Source organism: Sapajus apella, unplaced genomic scaffold (genome assembly GCF_009761245.1).
Source record: "Sapajus apella isolate SASKATOON/1434 unplaced genomic scaffold, GSC_monkey_1.0 scaffold5, whole genome shotgun sequence".
Classification (NCBI taxonomy): Eukaryota; Metazoa; Chordata; class Mammalia; order Primates; family Cebidae; genus Sapajus; species Sapajus apella.
Genome location: NW_022436945.1, coordinates 36404070 through 36426335, shown reverse-complemented (window position 1 = coordinate 36426335; position 22266 = coordinate 36404070). Strand labels below are relative to the sequence as shown.

Here is a 22266-nt window from a genome sequence, read left to right as displayed (position 1 = left end):
TATTTTACTTTAAGTTCTGGGATACATGTGCAGAATGTGCACGTTTGCTAATCCCTTCTTTTGTCTGTCTTTCCATGATTCTTTCTTTAAAGAAGCTGAAGCAAATAGGGCAACATGTTATTATATTTTTAATCTCTCCATTACTTTACAATTTGATATCCTCAGGCAAACAGATAAATCCTCAAATGAAGATCCTTTTGTAGTACATATGCAAGATGATTTAATTTTGTCACACATGTGTAAGATATACTTCCCTCAAACCGTGTTAAGAGGTCAGCACGTTACCTGTCTGATATTCAAAAAAAGAAAAATATTCCAAAATAACTCCATAATTCCACTTAAACTCTTATTTTAAATGTTGCTTTGAACTGGGCATAGCCTCCTTCCTGTTCCCAGTTCGAGTTACAACAGGAAAATTAAAGGAACATAAAGATTATCTCTCCTTCACATTGACTCTATACCTAATTGTATTTAATACTGGATAATGATTCTGATCTTTCAAAATGAGTTCCTTCAATGAAGAAATTCATCAACTTACAGGGATCTAGGTGTTTGAAACTGACATATATTTCCCCACTTTTCTCATTATTGCAATTACATATTTATTTAGTTGATTGCTTGTTTCTCGTGTGACTGCCACCTGAAAAGACGATAAGTATCCCACAGGAAGTGACCTCATAATGATTCATTTATTAGGGCCCAGCTCAGTTCTGACACAGAGTTGATGTGTAAGGTAATGAATTTAATATGGAACTTAAGGAAATGCTGAAATCCTTATTTTTCTAAAGAAGAAAGAAGATGGCCAGTGCGATGTTTTTATTAAAAAATTATGCCACTGTTACTTGGAAAACGTTCATGGCAAAGATCCATTTTCTTTTTTCTGACTAAATTCTTACTAAAAGTCATATTTTGAGTACATTGGCTAAACAAGCAACCACTGATCGTTGTCAGCTGAGTAATTTCCAGGACCATGAAACTACTAAAAGTGTGCTTAAATTAGGCTAGATATTTTAGGACCTCTTAACTGTTAAATTTTAGACACCCTGTGGCTTGAGAGAGAAGTGGCTAAAACACTGGTTTACACATCAAGTAGTCTAAGCGTAAACATGGGTTAAGGTCCCACTTCTTCCCTTGCTATTGAGAATACAAATAGATTAGAATCTTGAAGTACAAAATGTTGGTTTCTTGTCAAGAAACAAAATGATTGTCCTTGCCAACAGAATAAATGAATGGGGCCTTCAGTGATTAATCTGTGTCTGAGTTTCCTCCCACTGTGAGTGGACCAGTGGTTGGACTTTCCTATGAGAAAAGCACATTTTGACACGATACAAGAGGATTTATGTGTTTTGTGTGTGTGTATATATATATATATTTTTTTTCTTGCACTTTAGGTTGTGGGGTACATGTGCAGAACATGCAGGATTGTTGCATAGGTACCTACGTGGCAATATGGTTTTGCTGTCTCCATCCCCCTGTCACCTATACCTGACATTTCTCCCCATGTTATCCTTCCCCAACTTCTGTAACCCTCACTGTCCTTCCTCTATTCCCCCTCAACAGACCCCAGTGTGTGATGCTCCCCTCCCTGTGTCCATGTGTTCTCATTATTCAATACCCATCTATGAGTGAGAACATGCCATGTTTGATTTTCTGTTCTTGTGTCAGTTTGCTGAGAATTATGGTTTCCAGACTTACCCACATCCCTACAAAGGACGCAAACTCATTGTTTTTCTTATGGCTGCATAGTAGTCCATGGTGTATATGTGCCACATTTTCCTTGTCCAGTCTATCATCGATGGGCATTTGGGTTGATTCCAGGTTGTTGCTATTGTAAACAGTGCTGCAATGAACATACGTGTGCATGTGTCTTTATAATAGAATGATTTATAGTTCTGTGAATATATAACCAGTAATGGGATTGCTGGGTCAAATGGAATTTCTATTTCTAGGTCCTTGAGGAATTGCTACACTGTCTTCCAAGATGGTTGAACTAATTTGCATTCCCACCAACAGTGTAAAAGTGTTTGTATTTCCCCACATCCTCTCTAGCATGTTGTCTCCAGACTTTTTAATGATCGCCATTCTAACTGGCATGAGATGGTATCTCAATGTGGTTTTGATTTGCATTTCTCTAATGACCAGTGATGATGAGGATTTTTTAATATGTTTGTTGGCCTCATGTATGTCTTCTTTTGAAAAGTGTCTGTTCATATCCTTTGCCTACTTTTGAATGGGTTTGTTTGTTTTTTTTCTGGTAAATCTGTTTTAGTTATTTGTAGATTCTGGATATTATCCCTTTGTCAGAAGGGTAGATTGCAAATTTTTTTTCCCATTCTGTTGGTTACTAGTTCAATCTAATGATTTTTTCTTTTGATGTACAGAAGCTCTGGAGTTTAATCAGATCCCATTTGTCTATTTTGGCTTCTGTTGCCAATGCTTTTAGTGTTTTAGTCATGAAGTCCTTACCTATGCCTATGTCCTGAATGGTTTTGCCTAGGTTTTCTTCTAGGGTTTTTATGGTGTTAGGTCTTATAAGTCTTTAATCCATCTGGAGTTAATTTTAGTGTAAGGTTTCAGGAAGGGGTCCAATTTCTGCTTTCTGCACATGGTTAGCCAGTTTTCCCAACACCATTTATTAAACAGGAAATCCTTTCCCCATTTCTTGTTTTTGTCAGGCTTGTCAAAGATCAAATGGTTGTAGATGTGTGGTGTTGCCTCTGAGGCCTCTGTTCTGTTCCATTGGTCTGTATCTGTGTTTTGGTACCAGTACCAAGTGTTTTGATTACTGTAGCCTTGTAGTATAGCTTGAAGTCAGGTAGGGTGATGCCTCCAGCTTTGTTCTTTTTACTTAGAATTGTCTTGGCTATGTGGACTCTTTTTTGGTTCCATACAAAGTTTAAGGTGGTTTTTTTCCAGTTCTGTGAGGAGGGTAATAGGTACCTTGATGGGGATAGCATTGAATCTATAAATTACTTTGGGCAGTATGGCCATTTTCACAATATTGATCCTTCCTAACCATGAGCATGGAATGTTTTTCCATCTGTTTGTGTCCTCTCTTAGTTCCTTGAGAAATGATTTGTAGTTCTCCTTGAAGATGTCCTTTACATCCTTTGTTAGTTGTATTCCTAGGCATTTTATTCTCTTTGTAGCAATTGTGAATAGCAGCTCGTTCTTGATTTGGCTCTCTTTAAGTCTGTTATTGGTGTATAGGAATGCTTGTGATTTCTGCACATTGATTTTGTATCCTGAGACTTTGCTGAAGTTGCTTATCAGTTTCAGGAGATTTGGGGCTGAGACAATGGGGTCTTCTAAATATACAATCCTATCATCTGCAAATAGAGACAATTGACTTCATCCTTTCCTCATTGAACACTCTTTATTTCTTTTTCTTGCCTGATTGCTCTGGCTAGAACTTCCAATATTATATTGAATAGAAGTGGTGGGGCATCCTTGTTTGTGCCAGATTTCAAAGGGACTGCTTCCAGTTTTTGCCTATTCAGTATGATATTGGCTGTGGGTTTGTAGTAAATAGGTTTTCTTATTTTGAGATACGTTCCATTTATTATTATACCTAGTTTATTGAGAGTTTTTATCATAAAGGGCTGTTAAATTTTGTCAAAGACCTTCTCTGCATCTATTGGGATAATCATGTGGTTTTTGCCTTTTTTTCTTTTTATGTGGTGGATTACGTGTATAGACTTGTGTATGTTGAACCAGGCTTGCATCCCTGGTTTGAAGCCTACTTGATTGTGATGGATAAGCTTTTTGATGTGCTGTTGCAATCAGTTTGCCAGTATTTTATTGAAGATTTTTGCATCTGTGTTCACCATGGATATTTGTCTAAAGTTTTCTTTTTTTTATTGAGTCTCTGCCGGGTTTTGGTATCAGGATGATGTTGGTCTCATAAAATGATTTGGGAGGGATTCCCTCTTTTTGTATTGTTTGGAATAGTTTCAGAAGGAGTGGTACCAGCTCTTCTTTGTCTGTCAGGTAGAATTCGGCTGTGAACCCATCTGGACTTGGGCTTTTTTTGGTTGGTAGGCTATTAATTGCTGCCTCAACTTCAGCACTTGTTATTGGTCTATTGAGGTTTTCAACTTCTTCCTGATTTAGACTTGGGAGGGTGCAGGTGTCCAGGAATTTATCCACTTCTTCCAGGTTTACTGGTTTGTGCGCATAGAGTTGTTTGTAGTAATCTCTGATGGTTGTTTGTATTTCTGCTCCCACTGTTTACCCATGCTTCATTGAATTTCCTGCCATTTATCCATGCTTCATTGAATTCCTTCATTTTGACATTCAGAGCACTGGGCAGAAATCACATCATGTCAACACCTGTCCCAGGCCTTCCCAAGAGGATTTGTGTTTTTAAACACTAAAATATCATTTTTTCATTAGTATCATTAGAATGAGAACTTCATGAGCTTTAAAAATTAATATTTTCAGGCAGTTTTAGTAGCTCCCTACATAAAATCCAGGGGAAGATAAATGAAGTCATATGGTTCTGATTCACTGCTAGTATTACAACCAGTTGAGAATTTGATCACAATCCAATTTCTACTTCAAATGTCATCTAAATTTCCTTAATTTCCATTTGTAACATTGTAAACTGGAAAAATAATGTCAAAGGCAACTTGTTTAGAAAACAATCAACAGAGAGATGAGATGGCCTATGGAGTGAAAAAATTTGCAAACCCTATGTCTCACAAGAGGCTAATAACCAAAATGTCTAAGGAACTCATCCAAATCAGTAGTAAGAAAACAAGTAGCCCAATTAAATGATGGGCAAAGGATTTGCATGGACATTTCTCAAAAGGAGACATACAAATAACCAACATATATATGAAAAAAATGTTCAACATCACTAATTATCAGAGAGGTGCAAATTAAAGTCACATTATTACCTCACATCCATTAGAATGGTTATTATCGAAAAGATGAAAGATAAATGTTGGTGACGCTGTGGGAAAAGGGAAGCTTAGGACACTGTTGATGAGAATGTAAATTAGTACAGCCATTTTGGAACCAATATGGAACTTCCTCAAAAAATTAAAAATAGAACTACCATATGATCCTGCTGTCCTACAACTGGGTATATAGCCAAAGGAAACTAAATCAGTCTGTTGAAGAGATTTCTGCATTCCCATGTTCATTGCAGGGGTGTGGAATCAACTAAGTTTCCATTAACAGTTGAATGGATAAAGAAAGCGTGCTATACAGATACACAGCGAAACACTAGTCAGCCTTAAAAAAGAAGGAAGTCTTGTCATTTACAATAACATAAATGAACCTAGAGGACCTTATGTTAGGTGAAATAAGACAGGCACAAAAAGACAAATGCCATGTGATTTCACTCATATGTGTAATCTAACAAGTTAAAGTGATAGAAGTAGAGATTGGAAGCCTAGTTACCAGGGACTGAGTGGGGATATGGGATTAGAGAGATAATTGTCCCCTCTAGTTAAGAGTGTATTCTTGAAAACTGCTAAAAGAGATTTTTTTAAAAAAAGATATGCAGGGTAATTCATATGTAGATTACAGAAATTTAGCTATTCCACAATGTATAGATATTTCAAAATAGCATGTTGTACATAATAAATACATATAATTTTTGTCAGTCAAAAATAAATGGTAAAGTAACTTTAAATAAATCTGATCTTATATTTGTACCTTCAAGACAGAGTGAAAAATGAAGAAAATAAAGCAATGTTTAGAGGATTGTTAAAACTGAAACATACATGGACATAAAGGAAGGTATTTCAAAATACTTTGTTACAACAAGTGATGTTATTTCCTACATAGGTTTTATATATTTTTGGTTAGCATCATTAGAACAATACATATATACACACACACACACACACACACACACACACACACACACACATATATATACATAGAGAGAGCACACCTTCAACATTCATCTTAAACATTTAAAGTGTAATTAAACTATCAACATTGTTCTTTATTAAAGATTAATAATGTGAATTTATTCATTTATTCATGTTTATTTCCATTTATGTACAAATATATCATTTATACTGCAAGAAGTTTACAGCTTCTTAAAAAACAAGTTCAAATAAATTACAAAATGCACAGAGGTTCTGTGCTCTTTTAGAGTAGTCAAACTTTTTAAAATAAAGTTTTAGTAACTAGAAATTCAGAGTAAATAAATATGCATTTCTTCTCCTCTTCCTTTTCCTACCAGCACCTCTCAAACTAAAAACAACAAACCAAAACCCCTAAATACACTGTATTCATAAGGAATATGTGGGCACATTGTTAAAGCTAAAAACCATACTTCTTGACATGGGAAATGATACATAGAACTTCGCCTAGGATAAACGTAACTAATTTCTGTGACCACTATATTTCAGAATAATAAAAGTCATGATGACCATTTTCAGGTTATGGAAACTCAGAATTGGAACTGAATGTTCCAATTAACTCCAGTAATTAATTAATCTGAATGAAAGGCTCTTTTAGTACCTTGCCTCTTTAAATGAATAAACAAATTGTGCAGTCCTATTACACAAGAACTGCATAAATTAGAGCTTCATTTTATTGGAGATCATTATTCTATTGAGTAAATTCAAAATCTTGTACCCAGAAAATCGTATTTTTAAATCTAATTGTTAATTAAGAAAATATTGTACAATAAATACATAGAAACTAATTTTGAATATTCCATATGCATCATAATTTGGCTTTAAAAACATGACTCACAGTTAAGGATTCTTGAAGTTTGTATATTTTAAAATATTTAAATGCAGTTTATTAGGTTAATATTTATGAATCTTATATTAATTATCAGTAGTCTTACAGTAAATGGTACATTTAGAAATGTGTAGAACTTATAATATCACTTATGAAAATAGGTTTTTCTAATAAAAGTAAGAAAAATAACATTCCTCTCTAGTCATTTTCTAAAATTTCACATTCAGATATTCTATAAAGAAATTGCTTCATTTAATAGATAAACTTAAAAGCTACATTTTATATGGCAACTGAAATATGAAAGTGAAGAAACAGTGTTAAGTGCTTTGCATATATTATCTTTTCAAATCTTCACAGTATCTCCGCTCTATATTGGGAATTGTTGGATCAAAAGAGAAATCTTAGTATATCAGAGGAGGGAAACATATGATGATGAATTTTGTGCTATGTTTACTCTTGATCTGTGGCAAAGTACAGATCTGAATTTATAAGCACTCTACATTCCTTTGTATTTGTAATTCAGAAAGGGCTTAATCTTTTGTTATGCAGGAAAAATAATTGTGAAATATTTTGAAATGAATCAAAAAGGTGACCAGATGTCTAGTAGTCAAAGTTATCTCACCTTTCACTGTCTATGAATTATTTTGGAACTCCCTACATTATTTAAAAATGATAGACATGTAACAAATTCTTACCTGTAGAATTGTAATTGCAATTGATTATTGATCTGTGGATATTGGCCAATTTTGTCAATTTGCATATATTTGTAAATGCTTTTCAGTATACTATGTTTTTTCAATGTATTATGAAAAAACATAGTATACTGTTTTTCAGTGTACTATATCTTTTCAATGTGCCTACTTCTTGAATTCTCCTTTGAATGAGCCTGTAGCATCATACTAATTCTCTAATTAATTAATGGGTTGGTTGAAATCTCTTTGTTTTCCTTGAGACAGGGTCTAGCTCAATTACCCAGGCTGGAGTGCAGTGATATGATCATGGCTTACTGCAGCCTCAGCCCCCTGGGCTCAAGCGTTTCCCTGACCTTAGTCTCCAAGTTGCTGGGACTACAAGCACGCATCACCATGCTGAGTAAATTTTTTATTTTTTGTAGAGATAGGGGGTCTCACCATGTTGCTCAGGCTGGTATTGAGCTCCTGGGTTCAAGCAATCTTCCTGCTTTGCCCTACCAAAGTGTTGGAATTACAGGTGTGAGCCACCACGTACAGCCTAATTAAAATATTTAATCCATGTTTGTCTTACATTTTTACATAAATTTATCTTTTTAAACTGATTGCCCATAAACTGTTTTGGAAGTTATCCACTATAATATCCAATGGATTTATTTAACAGAGCCAGGTAAAATGTGTTTGCTAGAACAGTGTATCTTATTAGGAGACTTAAGTTTGGTGTGTCTTTTGGTTCCCAGAGATGAAACCTAAGAAGCAACAGAACCTAATTTTGCAGACTGAATTTCTCTATTTTTCTTCCCCCTACTGATTTTTGTTTTTTTGTTTGTTTGTTTCTGGTTTGCTTATGGCCACTAATTTATTCTCCACTGGTGACAGCAATGACTGGGAATTTGGTTTCATGATCTGATCATCTAATGATTTATACAAATGGCTAACAGGTTATTGAGATAAGAGTTCCATATGCTGTGGGTGACAGATAACATATATGTATATATGTGTGTGTGTGTGTGTGTGTATATGTGTGTGTGTGTGTATGTATGTATATATATATATATATAAACATATGTATACACACACACATACATGTAGTCTTTTTGTCCATTTTGAGCTCAAATCAATCAAGAATCTTGTACTCAATGGAATGGAAAGCTGTCTGATATTTGAACCATGAGTTTTTGTGTTTCTATGTTTACTATTAACCTGTGGCAGAAGTGTTGATCTGAATTTATAAGCACACTAAGTGTCTTTTTGCCTGTATCAAAATATCTCATGTATCCCATAAATATATACACCTACTACTATATACTCACAAATATTAAAAATAAAAAATTTAAAAAGGTCTTTACCTCTCATTTTATGAGAGTTAGATTATAAAGACTCAATATGAAGGAGCTCTGCCTTGATTGATTTAGACAAATAAGTGCCAATATAAATAAAATATGCTAACATTATACTACATAATATTTAAGATTATGAGAAATGCAAATTTGTGTTTAAATAAACTGGATAATTATTCTGAAAAACTTTATGTCAACAGTAATTATGTTTTGTGATATGTCAGCTTGAAGATAATTTTTACAATGTCCTGCTTAAAGCCTAGGACTGATATTGAACTTAATTAATGAATAGTCATTGGATACCTAGAAAATTTCTAAGTTAGGTAGAACACTTATACACTGATTACTAAGCATGCTTTTACATTTATATATATTTGCTTCCTTTTTATGCTGTGGAGAGGCAATAGCTTTGGGACATGTTAATAAATGTGTACATCTTAGTCACTTTAAAAAGACATTAATAGAGTATATATGGGAATATAAATTTGTGTTATATGTTTTCATAAGTTCTGTTGGTCAGCTGAAATACGAATAATGAACAGTTTTCAATATTGCACTCTCTGGTTTTCTTTGTGAAATACAAGTTCATTAAATTGGTTAAAAGTTATAATTAATAGGACTGAGACAATTTTATGAGCAATAGAAACAAAGAAATACAACTGCATGTGTGTGTCTTTATTATTAAAGAAATAAAAATGGTTTATCCTAAAGCTATGGTTCTTAAAATTTATACTTTTAAGATAAATTTATACTTTTAAGATCTCATATTCTCATATTCATTTATACTTTTAAGTGACTGTAAACCTGGCATCCACAAACCTATCTTAACTAAATATTCAAATCTTTGATAATTTTTTTGATTTTACCTCTTTTTAAATTGTACTTTAAGTTCTGGGGTACATTTGCAGATCTTGCAGGATTGTTGCATGGGTACACACATGTCATGGTAGTTTGCTGTCCCCATCCCCCAGTCACCTACATCAGGCATTTCTCCCAGTGACAGAGTCTTGCACTGTTGCCCAGGCTGGAGTGCAGTTGTGATCTCAGCTCACAGCAACCTCTGCCTCCTGGGTTCAAGTGATTCTCCTGCTTCAGCCTCCCGAGTAGCTGGGATTACAGATGTGTGCCACCATGCCCTGCTAATTTTTTGTATTTTTAGTAGAGATGGGGTTTCACTGTGTTAGCTAAGATAGTCTCAATCTCCTGATCTTGTGATCTGCCTGCTTCAGCCTCCCAAAGTATTGGGATTACGGGTGTAAGCCACTGCATCTGGCCTGATTTTTCCATTTCTAAATCAGTTTTATCTATATCTATCTATCTATATATCTTTTGCATGAAAAACTATTTTTTATTTTCCCAGAGTGCTCCTGAAAATCTCAAAGTAATTTTGTAAGGATTGTACATAAGGTATTATTAAGCAAAAACATGTGCTTACAGCCGGGGATGGTGGCTTATGCCTGTAATCCTAGCACTTTGGGAAGCCAAGGCGGATGGATCACCTGAGGTCAGGAGTTCGAGACCAGCCTGACCAACATGGAGAAACCCCATGTTTACTAAAAATACAAAATTAACCAGTGTGGTGGCACATGCCTCTAAACCCAGCTACTTGGGAGGCTGAGGCAGGAGAAGTGCTTGAACCTGGGAGGCAGAGGTTGAGGTGAGTCAAGATTGCACTATTGCACTCCAGCCTGGGCAACAAGAGTGAAACTCTGTCTCAAAAACAAACAAACAAAGAATCCAAAACAAAACAAAACATGTGCTTACTCTGCCCGAAAATTTGTAGAGGTAAAATGTTATTAATGTAAATATTGCAGAGTGTAGGTGCTATGATTTAAATGTTTGTCCCCTCCATAACTCATGTTGAAATTTAGTTGCCATTGTAACAATATTAAGAGGTTGGATTATTAAGAGGTGGTTAAGCCATGAGGGCTTCACCCTCATGAATTGATGAACAACATTATCACGAGGGTGGGCTCATTATAAAAGAGGGATTTCAGCCCCCTCCCTCCCTCCTTCTCTTTCTGTCTCTTACCTGTTCTTGTCCTTTCCCCTTAGGATGACACAGCAAGAAGGCCCTTGCCAGATGCAGGCCCTCCTCAATCTTGAATTTCCCAGCCTCCAGTGCCATGAGTCAATAAATTTCTGTTCCTTGTAAATTACCCAGTTTGTGATATTCTCTTCAGCAGCCCCGAAACAAACTAAGAGAGTAGGCTTTTTGAGAAGTCCCTGGAAATTTTTCAATGCCTTTGCTTTCCATAAACTGTTTTAAACTCAGAGGATATACTGTTTAAAACTCTTTTCAAAAAAGCTCTTTCTAGCATTCCTGTTTATTAGAGCCCTTATGGGGCTTTGCCTAAAGATATTAAGTAACAACAGTATAGTATTTTCAATTATAATTTCAGTTATTTCCATAAGTAAAATTTTTAAAGTAAACTTTTAAAAACTATACATGTCAATGTATTAGTTCATTTTCATACTGCTGATTAAGACATACTGATGAGGCTGGACAATTTACAAAAGAAAGAGGTTTATTGGACTTACAGTTCCACATGGCTGTGGAGGCCTCACAATCATGGTGAAAGGTGAAAGGAACATCTCATATGGTGCCAGACAAGAGAAGAGAGTTTGTGCAAGAAAACTCCCTTTTGTAATAACCAGCAGGTATCATGAGGCTTACCACCACAAGAAAAGCATGGGAAAGACCTGCCCCCATGATTGAATTACCTTCCACTGTGTCCCCCTAACAACACAGGAATTCAAGATGAGATTTGGGTGGGGACAAAACCAAACCACATCATTTTGCCCTTGGCCCCTCCCAAATCTCATGTCCTCACATTTCAAAACCAATCATGCCTTCCCAACAGCTATCCAAAGTCTTGACTCATTTCAGCATTAACTAAAAAGTCCACAGTCCAAAGTCTTATCCGAGACAAGGCAAGTCCCTTCAACCTATAAGCCTGTAAAATCAAAAGCAAGGTAGTAACTTCCTAGATAAAATGGGGGTTACAGGCATTGGGTAAATACACCCATTCCAAACTGGAGACATTGGCCAAGACAAAGAGGCTACACAGGGTCCATGCAAGTCCAAAATTCAAACAGGCAGTCAAATCTTAAAGCTCCAAAATGATCTCCTTTGACTCCATGTCTCACATCCAGGTCATGCTGATGAAAGAGGTGGATTCTCATGGTCTTGGGTGGCTCTGCCACTGTGGCTTTGTAGGGTGTACGCCCCTTCCTAGTTGCTTTCACAGGCTGGCATTGAGTGTCTTCAGCTTTTTCAGGCACATGGTGCAAACGGTTGGTGTGCAAATGGTTGCCCCTACGTTTCTGGGATCTAGAGGACCAGGCCCTCTTCTCACAGCTCCACTGGGCAGTGCTGCATAGGGACTCTGTGTGGGGGCTCCGACCCCACGTTTCCCTTCCGCATTGCTCTAACAGGTTCTCCATGAGGGCTCTGCCCCTAAGCAAACTTTTTCCTGGACATCCAGGTGTTTCCATACATCTTCTGAAATCTAGGCAGCGGTTCCCAAACCTCAATTCTTGACTTCTGTGCACCTGCAGGCTCAACACCATATGGAAGCTGCCAAGGCTTGGGGCTTCTGTTCTCTGAAGCAACAGCCTGAGCTGTACTTTGCCTTGTTTTAGTCATGGCTGAAATGACTGGGACACAGGGCACCAGGTTGCCAGACTACACACAGTCGGGGAACACTGGGCCCATCCCAGGAAACCATTTTCTTATAGACATCCAACCCTGTGATGAGAGGGGCTGCTGTGAGGACCTCTGAAATACCCTGGAGACATTTTCCCCATTTTCTTGGAGGTTAACATTTGGCTCCTCATTACTTATGCAAATTCCAGCAGCCAACTTGAATTTATCCTCAGAAAATGGGTTTTTCATTTGTATCACATCATCAGGCTGCAAATTCTCTGAACTTTTATGCTCTGTTTCTTTTATAAAACTGAATGCCTTTACCAGAATCCAAGTCACCTCTTGAATGCTTCACTGCTTAGAGATTCTTCCACCAGGTACCCTAAATCATCTCTCTCAAGTTCTAAGTTCCACAAATCTCTTGGGCAACGGCAAAATGCCACCAGTCTCTTTGCTAAAACATAGCAAGTCACCTTTGATCCAGTTCCCAGCAAGTACCTCATCTTCATCTGAGACCACCTCGGCCTGGACCTTATTGTCCATATCGCTATCAGGCTTTTGGTCAAAGCTATTCAACAAGTCTCTAGGAAGTTCCAAAATTTCCCTCCTTTTCCTATCTTCTTCTGAGTCCTCCAAACTGTTCCAACCCCTGCCTGTTACCTGGTTCCTAAGTCACTTCCACATTTTCGAGTATCTTTTTAGCAACACTCCACTCTACTGGTACCAACTACTGTATTAGTCAGTTTTCATGCTGCCGATAAAGGCATACCTGAGACTGGGAAATTTACAAAAGAAAGTGGTTTATTGGACTTACAGCTCCACGTGGCTGGGGAGGCCTCACAATGATGGTGGAAGGTGAAAGTCATGTCTCACATGGTGGCAGACAAGAGAAGAGAGCTTATGCAGGAAAACTCCCCCTTATAATAGACATCAGATCTCGTGAGACTTACTATCATGAGAACAGCACTGGAAAGATGTGCCCCCACAATTCAATTACCTCTCACCGGGTAATTCCCACAACAATTGGGAATTCAAGATGAGATTTGGATGAAGACACAGCCAAATCATATCAGTTCACAACTGTATTTCATTAATTTGAATCTAACAAATCTAGACATAAGTTTCCATCTTATCCCCACATATGCTACAGAAATCTACTTCTAGGCAAAATTGTGAAATAGAAGAGTCAGAATTTCTCACTGCATTTCAGGATCATATACCTCATTTATTAGGTTTTCTTACTCCTGGCACAACTGAGAAGTGCCCTGAGTCACATTCTCCAAAAGTTCCCAATATTCTTTGCCATGTTATTTCTACTTTTGGGTAATGAAATGCCATAACATAGTTTAAATATAATGGTTATAAAAGTCCAGGGCTAAAATGGTTAAGACACTAATGAAGTTAGGCTTTCAGGTAGTTTGTATCTTTTTATGATTTAATTTGTCATCCCAGGCTGTACATATGGGGTGCTAAGGCCAATAAAGCATCTTTTATCATACATGGGTTTCCATCACTCATCCAGTATGCCCCTATAATTTTAGCAGTTAAGTCAGATAATTGGAAGACCATGCTCCTTCCAATACTATTTTAGTGAGTGATCAATTTGTCAGGATGAGCACAAATCAAATTAAATACCAAATAGAAAACGAAATTATGTGTGGTGGAGTTAGACGAATTTTCCCAGAATCCAGGCTGAAGGTTGAGGACAGATGGTGTAGGTTCACATCATTTGGTTTGTTATAAACTATGAAAACTCTCCCCCACGTCCAATAACAATTTTAATTTGTAATTACTACTATTTCAGGTTTGACTACAACTGATGTAATGAGATTGCTATGTGTCAGTTGGATCTGACTTCAAAGAGATAATGCACTTTTTTATTTCTGAGTGAGTTCATTTAAAATAATAGGCTCAAAATGGAGACAAAAACTAGCAGAAATAAAGGCTCTTGAAAACGTGGCATTCCTTTAGTTTGCACTCAGACAGCATTGGGAATTGAAAGGGTCTCTGTGGACTGATGGTCTCTGTTTCACATCATCACGGCTAATAATGGATCCTCAGGGAAGAGTCAAAAAATTCCTCTGTTGCTGATGCGCATGTCTCCCTGGCTCAGACACAAAAAACAAACTCAGGCCAAAAAATAAGTCTTGTGCTGATTTGCTCACTTGTTCACTCATATATATTGATCATCTTTACATAAGGTGCTATGTTAGTAAATACATTTTTAAAAATATAAGATGCACATAAGATGTTTGTACTATTATTAGAAGTATAGAATATGGACATAATCTTTGTGATTAAGAATGTGAACTCTTGGCAGACTGCTTGTCTTCATAGCCAGGCTCCATCAGCTGTCGACCTTGGGCAAGTTACCTGAATTCTCTGGGCTCAGTTTCCTCTTTTCTCAGTTGTGATAATTTTAGCAATTAGGTAAAATGACACCTATAAAGCATTTAAAGATTGCCTTGAAAGACTAGGATTCAATAAATGTTTGCTATGATGATGATGATGATGATTAAATTACTTACCACAAGGGGCCTCCAAATCACTAAACACCCCAGTCATAGGCTTAATATATAACAGGAGCTGGTAGACCTTAGGAAAACATTATTAAGATAGAAGCCCTGTTCTCAAGGTGCTAACAATCTTGTGGGTGGTGCAAATATACTACATCAGTGCTGTCAATGCTCTGTGACTAGTGCTACAGTAGACGGGTATATGTTGATTTGTTGCCTATCTATGGCTGCATAACAGATTACTCCAAAAATTAGTGGCTTAAAACAACAAATGTGTTATTTCACAGATTCTGTGAGCCAACAAACTGGGTTTGATATACTTTAGTACCTCTGCCTGAAGACATTTCACAAGGTTGCAATCAAGTTGTTGGCTGGGACTGTGGTCATATCTGAAAGTGCCACTAAGTGATGATTCATACTCAAGCTCACTTATAAGGTTGTTGGTAGGGTTAAGCTCCTCACATGCTGTTGGACTGAGAACCTCAGCATCTTGCTGGCAGTTGGAGACCTCTCTCCATTTCTTGTCACATAGGCATTTCCATAGGGAAGCTCAACTGGCTTCCATTAGAGCAAGTGAAAACAGCAAGTAAGGGCCAGCTAGCTGAAAGTCAGGCTTTTTAAAACCTGATCAAGAAGCGACATTGTATCACTTGTGCTACATTCTATCCATATGAAGTAAGTCCAATCAAACTCAAAGGAAGGGCATTACACATTGATGTGAATATCAGAATGTGACGATCATTGAAATCCATTTTAGATGCTAACATGAAGTACAATGGTAAATGAACAGCAGAGACAGAAAGACTTTCAGAGTAGACCAGCATGATCTAGGTGTCAAAGGATAAATAATTATTCACTGGAAAGCTGTGGGGGAGGGCATCCTATGTAGAGAGAATAAAACATGTGCAGAAACATGTGAAAAAAACTCTGATATGATCAGGTGTTACGGGAGAAGTTGTATTGATTCCATAGTAGCGTCTAAGTATACTAGCAAGTACACTTCCCATAGGGCCATGGAACAGAAAGGCTCATGGGCAAAATTAAAACACCTGAATCATGTGATGCATTAAATCAATTTAAAACACAGCGAGAAGCAAAGGGAAAGGTATGGAGAAAGCTACATTTACGATAGGGTGCAAGCCAGTATAAGAACCTCACCACCTGAATTCTGGGGTATGCAATGTTCATACGTTCTCTCTCCCTCTCTCTGTTTCTCTCTCTTTCTCTGTCTCTCTCTCTCTCTCTCTCTCTCTCTCTCTCTCTCTCTCTCTCACTCTCTCTTTCTCCCACCTCAGACTTTCCCAATGATGGTGTGACTATGAGGACCAGAGCTGAAGTTCAAGCAACATAGCTCACGGCACTTACTGGGGGCCAATGAGGTGCAGGGAAAGATGTAGTTTAAAAACAGCTAGGTCTTGGCAATAAGTCCCTTGAACAACCACGAGTTTTATTTGCATTTATTGGGTAGAGCACATGTGGGGCCAGAATTTTTCCTTTATGGTGTTGCCAATGGGTGGCCACGTTTGGGGGCATCGCAGTTATCAATTGATGATCAAGACTTAGATCTTTCTATCTGTAAATAACACTCTTCTTTGTGCAATCATATTTTTCTATTTAATTTTTTCTTTGGCATGTCACACGTTATTAATTTATTGTCTATATTGAGCACATCATATGAATTCTGCCTTTGTCCCACAAGGTACTTGCTAACTCATTATCTATTCTTAGCTATCCTATGAATTTTACCTATACCTCATAAGCTATCTAAGCTCAATATTTCTTATTGGTTTTATACAGCTTGTTATTTTACTTTCTAACACAGTTGAATACAGCATACGCACATTACATCAGGGAGCTTGAAGTGTTCTGGCATAGCTGAAGCACAGGGATCTTGTCAAGGAAGGGCAGGAAATAAATGTAGAAAGGTAGAGAAGACTTTTTATGGAAACATGGACTTTATCCTGCAGGCAATGGAGAGTCACTGAAGGGTGTAAGCAGAAATAGAACTGTATTAGGAGTATCACATGTACTTATATAAAATATTGAAATAAAAATAATGTATTATAAACTCCTAATGAACAGTTCAAATAAGATGATGCATGCCCTTCGACCTAGTCAAATGATGTCCCTGGTGTCATTTACACAGGATTCAGGGAAGTTCTAATGTGTTTATTAGCCTGTAGAGGAAGGAAATATCTTTGGCTGAGGGTAAAAACCATTAAGGTTGAAAGACATTAATACATGAATTTCTTACTGAGCTCCTACTGGTATATCCAATAAGTCAAAGAACAAGATTACCCTTTGTATACCATAGAAAAATTTTTCATGGATTTAATCATTTGTATTTTGACTCTCTTCCACTAATAATAAAAGTTTAATGCTCGTTGTTAATTTGTAATTTAGCTCAGGCCCATATTTAAGTCATATGTATTGCCAATTAATTAGTGATTTAAAGTAGTTAACTTACTTCCTCCCTTTTCCCTAGCAGTTGAATCCCATGGCAAAGTGCTGTTTCATTCATACATTAAAAACAATTTGGGGCGTGCATTAAAAAATGGGTCTTCAAAAAATCAAACAACTATTAACTAGGTACCAGGCCTATTATGATGTCATACATCTCATTTAATACTCACAATCAAGCTAAAATGCAGATGCTATTTCAGAGACTGAGGATGAAAATGATCTAGCAAACTTGCCAATATCATACAGCTAGGAAATGCTAAAGTAGGGATTTGAACTTATGCAATTGAATACTAGAGCCTGGCTTCTAACCACTCTAGGAACCAACCTCTTGCTGTTGGTGCTATCCAGGGAAGTAAAGAACAAGTGGCGAAGTCTAAGAAAGTAGTGGCTCATAGTTAGGAATGCTTTGGAGAAACTGAAAGAGAAAAGTGGAATTTACCAGACACTATACATAAGTTGTGAAACAATTCATTGTACGTTCTATATAAATGTCTAACAATTGACTTTAAAACCATTTAGGGAGTGCCAGGTCAGTAAAAAATGCTGTTTAAGTAAGAAATAAAACTTTAGTTATAATTACATTGGGAAGCTATGTATAGTAAACACGAGGCTTTCATGACAACATGATTTAGAGGAAAACAAGCTTGTTTCCTATCCAAGAACTGACTGGGTACCATATGTCCTTTGTGAAAATCAAGGGTTTCTTGCAGTAGTGAACACAACATACCAGTCAGTTAAACTCTTCTGCTGTACACATTTTCAATTTGTGCTCTACATCATTTATTATTTTTATCACTAGGCTTCATTTATTTCAGAATCTAGGGTGAAATTTTCTCTGCAAATACTCTCAGTGTATTGGAAACTATAACAAGACATTCTTAAAAAGAGCATACCTACTTACACATGATAACATTAGAAATCCTTATTTCATGGGATACCATCCTTCAAACTCTGTTGTCAATTCTAATATGTTACTATCTGACACATCTTATGAAATGCTATCTTTTTTTTGGTTATACACTTTTGAAACTATCTCTTTTCTTCATTATAGGATTAAAGTTTCTTTTTGGTTCTGAGAGCTATCTGGTTTGAGAAGAACTTTGTTTAATTATGAAGCTGTTTGTTTACTGTTTGCACAGTCCACTCTAGGGCTTTTATATTCAATATATAAAATTTAAATATTTTATAATAAGAATCAGAGGACATACCAATCATAGTTGCACTTTAGCTTTGGTTATAGAATCTTGACAAGAGAACACAGCTAAAAAGCCACATTAGGATTACTTAGGAAAAGTGCTATAACACTACTTGAAAATTTAACACAAATAATTCAGATTTATATGACATAAACCCTATAGAGATAAAAGAACAAAATTTCCTCTTGGTAGTAGGGAAATAAAATGGATATATTCTGGCCTACATAGTAGAGTATTGAGAATTAGTATGAATTTTTGGATTGAGTATTGTTGGAAATGACTAGGTGTGCAGATGAAAACATCACTAAATTGAAGTTTAAAAAGAGATGCATTGGGTATAGAAGAGCTCTTCTTGGCTTATTCCTGCTATGTGGAGTTCAAAGTTTCTCTCATCATGGACAATAGGGCCATAGGGCCATCTTTACATGCTTGTCGAATTTGTAATAGGAGTGGGGCTGGCGGAGAATTGCTGGTAAGGATTCATGAACTGTAAGTCCAATGTGCAGACCTCAGCCAAAAGCTTGTCAATCTTGGAGGACAGAAAAAAGACAACCACAGCCACCTTTCCCTGAGCTGCCCCGATGGAAAATGGGACTTGCCTTTGATTGGCTTAGTACTGTGAGAAAGTTTGACAATCCATCTTTTACATTTTGATTAAATATCTAAGGACAATATGGCACAAGAGTCTAAGAGAGTTTCACTATAAATTCATGGTCGCCAACCTTATTCAGGTTCTGAACCCAGTTCTACAGTTGTTTCAGTTATCTTTGGTGAATTCTTTCTCCATTTGAACTCAAGCAGCTATTCCAAATCTTTTTCTCAAGTCCCCTAAAAAATAGCCACCATATATGGAACATTGCCTAGAAGATAACCTCATTAAGAAGAATGAATTCTCCTCTCCTCATCTACAAATGCTTTTATACTCAAACTTAGTGTCCTATCTGAAACAAAATTTTCAATTATTTTAATAATCTTATCCATCTCACCAATGCCAAAACCTTATCAATCAGTTATCTGTCCCATCTCTCATGTCTATCTGTCCTTTTCTCAAATAGTTCCTTCACTTTTGCCTCTAAACATGTTCAGGGCATTGCAATACAGACAGACATGTAAACAAATGAAAAACTTAAAGCAAACAGTAATTATAAAATTCTCTCCTTGACTATGATTCCTGTTCTAGCTACCACCATCTCTCTCTTCCCTTCTTGAAAGAGTGATATGCTCCTTCTACAGCACACAGCTTAGCCCAATTACTGCACACGGTCTTCTCTAATCAGAGGTTCCCCAAGTGTCATATTGCCAAATACAATGGCCACCTTTCTATTCTTACCTTACTGAACAACTCTGAACCTTTCTTTGTTCTGTTTGCAACATCTTACTAGTTTATGAAAGTAAAATCTTTCATATGTGCTTATTTTATATTAGCATGAGAGTTATCATTTTACTTTCAGAAATTTGATTCAACATAACTGAAAAGATTTTTCTGTCTTTTGTAATCAGAAATATGGGTAAGATTTGCAAAGAAAATAATTTCCTTACCATGTAATTTAATACCAGCATTAACAAACATCTCACCCTTTGACAATACTAAACAAGATTGCTGGTTTTTTAGGCTTAGTCGCTATTCTGAGTCACTTGTGGAAGCTAAGACCTGGGGCTACTGCAACTAGTTATGTATGGTTGTGATCTTCAAGAGGAGACATCCAGAAAAAAAAGAAAAATAAGAAAGCATCAGTTAAAAAGTACCTATGTGCTAGCATGCATGGGAGGCTTATAAATCCACTCAGGCTGGTAAGGGTGGGAGAGGATTCTCAAAGACTATAGGTAGAACACAGACAGCTGTTATTCAGGCATTGGTAGATGGGCTGTGAGAGAATGCATAAATGTGTTGTACAAGTCTCTTAGAGCCACAAAAGAACACATGTTTTAGAGAACTGGAGTACTGCAGTATGGTTGAATATAATTAAAAAAAAATTTAAACAGATAAATAATTGTGTATATTTGTAGGGTACAAGGTGATATTTTGATTTATGCTTATATTATAGAGTCACTCAAGCTAATTAGCATAGCCATCATTTTATCAATGCATTCTTTTTTTAAATGAGGAGACCATTAAATATTTTAGCAATTTTAAAATACATAATACATTATATTAACTGAGGTCACCATGCAGTACAATCACTAAAATGTATTCTTCCAGTTTAATTGAAATTTGTATCCTTTGATCAACACTTTGTCTTTCTCTATCCCTTCCTCTTTCTCCTCCCTCAGCCACCTTTTTACTACTCTATTTTTCTATGAGATCGATTTTTTAAAATCTACATGTAAATGAGATAATATAGTATTTGTCTTTCTGTGTTTAGATTATTTCACTTAACACAGACTTCTAGTTCCACCCATTTGTCACAAATAACAGAATTTTAAAAAGCTATACAGTATTCCATTCCATGAATATGTATATATATCACCTTTTCTTTATCCATTCATATACTGATAGACACTTAGATTGCTTCCTTGGCTATTGTAAATAATGTTAAAATTAACATAGAAGTGCAGATATCTCTTCAACATACTGATTTGGTAAGTCTTTTGGATATGAGATTACTAGATTATATGGGAATTTTATTTATAATTTTTTAAAGAACCTCCATACATTTTCCAAAATGATTGTACTAATTTACATTCCCACCAACAGTGTACAAGGTTTCCCTTTCTCCACATCCTTGCCAAAACGTATTATCATTTGTCTTTTTTTTAATAACAGCCATTCTAATAAGCATGAGGTCATCTCTCTTTTTTTTTTTTGAGACAAAGTCTTGCTTTTTCACCCACATGAGGTCATATATCACTGAGGTTTTAATTTGTATTTCCCTTATGACTAGCAATATTGAGCATTTTAAAATATTTCTCTTGCCTGTTCAATCTCTTCTTTTGATAAACGTCTGTTTCTATCTTTTGTTCATTTTTAAATCAGATTATTATTTTTTGCTACTGTGCTATTTGAGTTCTTTATATATTTTTGTTATTAGCCCTTTGTCAGATATATAGTCTGTAAATACTGTTTTCCAAATTAGTAGGTTGTCTCTTCACTCTGTTGTTTACTTAACTGTGCAGAAGCGGTTCAGGTCAAAAGGAAATGGAATGTAAATTCAAAAAACTGAAAGAAAGAACAAAAACCTGTCAACTAAAATACAATTACCAGTAATTCTGTTCTCAAAAAATAAAGGGAAGTCTGGGCACAATGGCTCATGCCTGTAATCCAGCAATTTGGGAGGCTAAGGTAGAAGAATTTCTTGATCCCAGAAGTTTAAGACCAGCCTGGAAGTTTAGCAAGACTCATTTCTACCAAAAAAAAAAAAAATTAGCCAGGCAAGGTGGCACACACCTGTAGTCTTAAGTTTCTTGGGAAGTGGAGGTGGGAGGATCTCTAAAACCCAGGCGTTTGAGGTAATGGTGAGCTCTGATCATAGCACTGCACTTTAGCCTGGGTGACAGGGTAAGACCCTGTCTCAAAAAAAAAAAATATAATAAAAAAAATAAAATAAGAAAAGGGTCACTTTCTCAAACAAACAGCGGACATAATGTATCACCACTACACCTACCTTATGAGAAATGCTGAAAGGGGCACTTGAAGCTGAAAGAAAAGATTGCTAAGTAGCAACATGAACTTATATGTGTGTGTGTGTGTGTGTATAATAT

At 36.3% G+C, this 22266-nt stretch overlaps 1 protein-coding gene and 1 non-coding gene across 5 annotated transcripts in view; one reads left to right on the top strand and one right to left on the bottom strand.

Moving 5' to 3' along the window:
• The window catches only part of GABRB1 (gamma-aminobutyric acid type A receptor subunit beta1), a 439527-nt gene that overhangs the window by 124258 nt on the left and 293003 nt on the right, over window positions 1-22266 (bottom strand). The gene's annotated exons all lie outside the window — the stretch shown is intronic.
• On the top strand, window positions 192-295 carry LOC116548852. The gene has a single exon (XR_004267571.1). It is a non-coding gene; the product is annotated as a small nucleolar RNA U13 (small nucleolar RNA).